This window comes from Rousettus aegyptiacus, unplaced genomic scaffold, assembly GCF_014176215.1.
Source record: "Rousettus aegyptiacus isolate mRouAeg1 unplaced genomic scaffold, mRouAeg1.p scaffold_m13_p_9, whole genome shotgun sequence".
NCBI classification, from domain to species: domain Eukaryota; kingdom Metazoa; phylum Chordata; class Mammalia; order Chiroptera; family Pteropodidae; genus Rousettus; species Rousettus aegyptiacus.
Window position 1 is genome coordinate 818897 of NW_023416312.1, and position 6906 is coordinate 825802.

The 6906-nt window shown below is 38.6% G+C and overlaps 1 pseudogene; it reads left to right on the plus strand.

Moving 5' to 3' along the window:
* Positions 1–3392: 3392 nt before the first annotated feature.
* On the plus strand, positions 3393–6568 carry LOC107503427 (annotated as a pseudogene).
* Positions 6569–6906: the final 338 nt, after the last annotated feature.

The window sequence follows — 6906 nt, forward strand, 5'->3', positions numbered from 1 at the left end:
AGGAAGAAGCCACAGAGAAGACAGAGGAATCAAGATTAGACACACAGAAATTCCGCTCCCGGGTACAGATTCAAAAGAACTGAAAACACAGACCCAAATAGCTATTCGTTAGCTGCAGCACTAGTCACAACAGCCAAAAGACAGAAACGACTCAAATATCCATAGACAGATGAATGGATAAACGAATGTAGTCTGTACATGCGATAAAATATTATTCAGTCATAAAAATAAAGTACTGATATCTGCTATGACATGGATGAACCTTGAAAACATGCTAAGTGAAATAAGCCAGACGCAAAAGGACAAACGTTATATGGTTCCACTTACACTAATATCTGGAATAGGCAAATTGATAGAGACAGAAAGTAGATTAGAGCTTACCAGGGACCGGCGGGCGAGGGGAGAGGGAAGAGACTGTTTAATGGTTACGAATTCTGTTTAGGGTGAAGGAAAGAATTCTGAAACGAACAGTGGTGATGATTGCTCAGCACCGTTGATGTAATGAATGGCATTGAATTACACACTTAAAATAGTTTAAATGGCTTATCATGTGTTCTATTTTACCACAATAAAAATTTGTTAAATTACGGTACCATTGAGAATGAAGAGAGAAAAGGTTCATTAGAAAGACACACATATATATGCCCTAATGATATTATTTGACTCCCTGGATTCTATCATGCCTGAAGTCAGCAATAATTCTTTAATTTCTTAGTTACATATATGAATATATTCTATTTTTTTCATTATCTAGTTTGAATTGGTTTTCTGTCACTAGGAATTGAATTAATTCTAAACCAGGGATAACAACGTACAATCAGGAAGGAAAAAAACATGATCTTAATACAGATAGGTTCTAAACAATTTATTTAAACCTCTGCTGTTTACAGGCAATCAATCAAATCTTACTCTAATTGAGTGTGTGTGCGTGTGTATGTTATTAGGAGCTGGTAATCGCCTGAATAAATATGATAATTCCATAATTTCTTTTCACTGCTTGATACAAGGTCTATCCCAAACAAATTTTTTTTACAGATACATTTATCCTCTGGTTAATGTGCTAAAAAGAATTGAGTGACATGCAGAAGAGAAAAGAAAGAAAAAGAGTCCACGACAATAAGATGGATATTAAAAGTGATTCTTTTAACCACAATGAGATATCACCTCACACCTGTCAGAACGGCTATCATCAATAAATCAAAACCAACAAGTGTTGGCGAGGATGTGGAAAAAAAGGAACCCTCATACGTTGTTGGTGAGATTGCAAACTGGTACAGCCACTATGGAAAACAGTATGAAGGTTTCTCAAAAAATTAAAAATGGATATAACTTTTGACCCAGCAACTGGACTTCTGGGTATTTATCCAAAGAAAACCAAAACAATAATTCATCAAGATCTGTGCACTCCAATATTCATTGCGGCACAATTTACAATAGCCAAGATATGGAAGCAACCTAAATGCCCATCAACAGACACCTGGATAAAGAAATTATGGTTCATATGTACAATGGACTATTACTCAGCCATTAAAAAAATGAAATGCTACCATTTGAGATGATATGGATGGACCTAGAGTTTATTACACTGAGTGGCGTAAGTCAGACAGAGAAAGGTAAATACCATATGATTTCACTTACATGTGGTATCTAAGGAACAAAAAGAATAAACTAATCAAAAACAGGCTCACAAATACAGTGGACAATTTGGTGACAGACAGAGGGGAGGGGGGCTGGAGGACTGGGAGACTGGGGTGAAGGGTTAAAGAAGTACAAATTAGTAGTTGATAGTTGGTCACAGGGATGGGGAGCATGGCAGAGGGAATGCGGTCGGCATTAATACGTTGGCCAGGTGGACGGCCAGGGGAGGGAGGGAGCGATTGGGAGGGATCGTTTTATGAACTATATAGATGTCTAACCAATGTACTGTATACTTGAAACTAATTTAAATAAATAAATGCAAATTTTTAAAAAGTGATTTTTTTTATTCTACAGCCTAGCAGAAAAAGAAATCATCCAAACCCCTAAGGCAAAAATAATTCTCACACTTACAGCATTCATATTGACCTGGAGAATGGATGCTCTCTTTCAGAGAGTCATCATCCCTTCCTGAAGAAACCAGGAGTTTCCTCCTTTATAACAGCAGCTAATGATTTTTGCCTTGATTTCTTCTGCCCTTTAGTAAGAAACAAAGTCTCAGCAACAAAAAAAAAAAAAGAAGGGATGAAAGGAAGAAGAGCGATCTTGCCCCCCCCTTGATTTTTCTCTTTGTATAACTTTATGTTTCTACCTTCATATTAATTTAATGACAGAAAGCATAAATATAACTAGATGAAAGTAACTAAAGACTCAGAAAACTAAATAGGTCATTTTAGCCCTTAATAATTCAGGGGAACAATTATATTTTGAATCCAACAGTTTCTCTTTTCTCAGAAATGATACATATGGCAAACCTGGCTAACTTGTCTGTACTCTTGCTCACAACATGACTTAGAATGAAGCAAAAAATAAAATAACTCCATTCGCAAAGAGACAAGCCGTAGGATTAAAAGTATTATTTTAAAGGACTTAAATATGAGTGGTGGCCAATGAAATTGTGAAAAGGCACAAACTATTTAATAAGTATGACGAAAGTCCTAGGAACACAATGGTCTTCAGGAAGGCAAGAACAAGAGAAGGGATTTGCTCGTGGGGAGTAGGGGGTGGGAGAGAGTGTCTAACAGGAAATTGGTAGACACCAGTGACTGCGACAGGCCAAATCCAAATATTAGTAATATGTTAGATTGCTTTTATAAGTGTTGTCACAGTGGTCAGACACTACAAATGCAAATTTAAAAAATAAATAAAGCAAAATACAACAAAAATGAATTATTTGTTCAACATGAAAAGAAATACAAAGACAGGAAAGGAATACCGCACCATATGAAATTTGGAACATCATCCCCCTCCCCCGCCCCTTTTTTTGGCTTTGAAATAGCTCCATAAGGAACCGGAGAATCTCCTTTGGAAAAAACAAAACGGCATTCATTTATTCTTTTATTCATTTATGCTTAGAAACGATCAAAATTCGCTGATGCGTCCCTCCATCCAGTCTAGTCCATTTATCCCCCCTCTAACTGCTTACGTGGGAGCTTATCCTGCCTGATATTCACACGCAAGACATGTTTGAGATGCGGAGCTTCACGCCAGCGATGGAGTGGGCTGGGGCGCCATGCCAAGGAGCTCTCGACCCCGATATTAGCACAAGCGACCGTTCTTTGAAAGATGTAACGTTTCCAAGCCTGGGAAGGCACGGCTGGCTTCACGTGTCGGCGGTGCGTAAGACCTTCCAACAGGAAGTAACGTGGATGAACGACAGTGCACAGTCCACATCGCATTAAAGCACGACCAAAAACATGAACGGATATTTCCGCTTCCGACACTGTGTGAGTTTTCGTTCTGCTTCACATTCATGAGCACTCAGGTGAATGAATAATGCCATCGTTAGAGGGAGGGGGAAGTATTTGGCAGAAAAGAGGAATGAGGAGGGGATAGAAGCAATAATTAATATGGAAAGTCATTTGATGTTACCAGTTAAGCTCCAGAACTGGGGTTTAGAGGATAATTCCAAACAAAATCCCACTGGTTTCCAGACATTGATTTGCAAACTGTTTCTCTAATCTGTGTTCTGCTTTTACGGCATTCTAATGAGTGATATCCCAAAATTACGAATGTTTTCTTAAAACTAAATTTCCTGTGAATTGGCAACAATTACTTTAATTGGATTGAAGAAAATATGGCTAACGTTGAGAAGAATACATTTTCTCTGAATCTTTTAGGGGAAAAAAAATCTATTCTGTCTTGGTAAAAGTATGAACCATAGTTATAAATAATTCATCATACGATGCGGTTCTATGACAAATTTGAGGGCTTACTTAAACACTAACATTCTCTTTGTAATAATAGGCTATAATAATTAAATGTATTACAGGGAATTAGAGTCTTCGTTAAACATTCATTTAAATTCAAGACCAACGTGTTAATTTCCTTCGGAGTTTCCCGTCCTCTCATTTATGCGGCTGATTTCACTGCAGCATTCATGAGCTTACTCTTTGGAAGCAGAGAGCGATACAGCTGTCGCATACGTATATTAATGACTATCATTTATTAAGCAGGCACTCCAGCTCCTTTATATATCGCCTAATTTAATCACTGAGACAATGTTTTCGTCTCCACTTAAGAACTGAGAAAGTGAGTCCTTGAGGTGCTGGGTAACTTGGCCAAGTCTGCACGGAACCCCAGAGCTCACGGCATCTCCAGCCTAAAGAAGCCAACGTCACCATAAAGGAGGCGATACCGAAATTCCACCTAAGTGGTCATAGAGGATGAATGGAACAAAGCCAGAGAAAAGACCTTTTCTAAAATATTGGTTACAATATAACTACATCCCTTTAATCCTAAATCATCACTATTACTCAATTATTGATGTTATATTGGAAGTTTATTTTTATTTATTTTTTATCTTAAGCGCTCGTCAGCACTTTCATAAATAAAGCGATCACAGCGTGCATCGGGGTGAGGCAGAGTATCCCTCAAGAGTTCATGTTACTCCTCTTCGCTTTTATGAAAGACCTATCTGTATATATACCTTTAATTTCATCTCCTTTTTTAAAATTTTTTATTTTTTATGCTTACAGAACCCGGTCTTCCTAGGTGGTCGCCCATCCAAGTACTAACCAGGCCCGACCCTGCTTAGCTTGCTCAGACTGGATCGGGCACGTTCAGGGTGGCATGGCCGTAGACTACATTTAATTTCTCAATAAAATACTTATATGAAATTTGAAGACTATTTCCTACAAGAAATCTGTCACCTTCTTCTCATCATCATTGTGCCTGTCTTCCTCCGCACTGCTGAGAAGACTTGGCCGTTTCTCAGGGGACAAAATGAAGATGGGGGGGCGGGGGGGGGGAGGGGAGGGGAGAAGGAATAATGTTCGGCCTGAGAATAAATCATCACGCTCCAGCCACCGCTGTCCCGAAGCCCTGCCCAGACTCTGGGGGAGCTGCAGGGAACATGTTAGCTGAGCTACCTAATGTGGCTACACTTGGTCACCAACTCATAAATGCTGAACGAGCTACCTCGCCCCCCTCCCTCCGGTATTTCACAGAGGTTAAAAGTGAAAATGAGATGGACCAGACCTGGGAGAAGAGGGGAGGACTTGTATATCAATTGAAGAATCTGACAAAAATATATATTTATTTAAATTGACTAGGGAGATATGAAATTATGTCTAAACATTTTCTTATACGATTGAAACATTAACCATCATCAGAATACAATGAGGTGTCTTTTTACCAGAGAGTAACGTATATTTGAAGCGAGGTTTTCAAATGCTATGCTGCTTTATATGACTCTAAGAATGAAGGGCTCTTATGGGTTCCATCGTGTATATTTTCTCCCAAAATAGCCCCAAAGAGAATTTGTAGCAACGTATAGAGCTTCCAGTAGACAAAATAAATGGGAGTAAAATACAAGCTCTTTTTAAGTGTAGGCTCAAATCCATCCCTCCGTATTTTCTGCGTGTGATTTAAATTATTTCAGTAGATCTCAGACTATAAAATAAGGCAGGGGCTCTGGGGGCCGCGGCTCCTGCGGGCCACCCCAGGGCTGCCTGGAAATTTATAGCAACATCAACAGCTTCTCAGCTGTCACCAACCGAACCGATAGAAATGCAGAATGATCTCTTTAATAAAAAGAAAAACAGGCAGTGACCACTGACTGACTGAACTGAGAAGACTGAAGTTAAAACACGTTGGGAAAACTGACCCTGGCACTAGGTTTGTGATGAATGAAAACATTTCAACTCCTTATGGTCATGCCACGCAGTTAAGTGACTGGTACCGCAGGAAGCCCACACTGGCTCTTATGGACAGACAGCCATGGGACATGTATAAGCCTTTGACTAAATTCTGTGAAATGAAATTTCTTACTTTCAAAGATCGTAATCCAGAAGACGTTAATTAGGCTTATTGGCATTCTTGTGCCATGATGACAGGCTGTGTGACAGAGGGCATTCAAAGATGAATATGTGGTCACTTTGGTCGGAGCTCCAGAAGTTTCTGTAATCGCTGGAGCCTTCTGCTATGATGCAGTTTCGGATAAGGGACTTGATTAGTGGATGCCAACAAAAAAGAACCTACGCTCCTTTAACGATGCTTGTAATTTCTAAAGATTTTCCATTTGAAACTCTGGAAGTTGATGCAAAAGTAGCATTAGAGATATTTCAACGCAAGTATAAAATAGATTTCATAGTAGAGAAAGTATCTCAGCACCCCAAGAGAACCATCAAGCTATACAGATTTGGTGACTTCATTGACGTGAGTGAGGGCTCTCTTATTCCAAGAACGAGTATTTGTTTCCAGAATGTTTCAAGCCACCCAGTAGAGTCTTGTACAAAGATTCCAGGGTCTCTCTTTCCCTGTTCACTTAAGAGCGCAGTTTACAATATGGGATGAGGTATTGGCAAGGTCTCGGAAAACGGGAACTGAAGAAGAAACTAAACTACAGAAGGAAGGTGCATCTGCCCAGTAACTGCCTAAAATTTAAACATGTGTAGTAAATTAAAAGTTTTCCATGCAAAAAAATATAAAAGAAGGTAATACATAATCATTGTAGGAAATCATTAATACTAAGCTATATAAATAAAAGTAATATTCTAATTCTTCCCAAATCCTACAATTCTGTTAACGGTTTGGTATACATCTTTCTACAACTTTCTTAGGCTCATTATAATATATACCTATTTCTTTTTAACTTTCTTCAAAAATAGGACTCTATTACGATTTGATTTGTTTTTATCATTTACCAAAAAAATCATTGTTCTTCTGATCGATACATGAAAATACTCATTATATTTTAATAGTTGCATA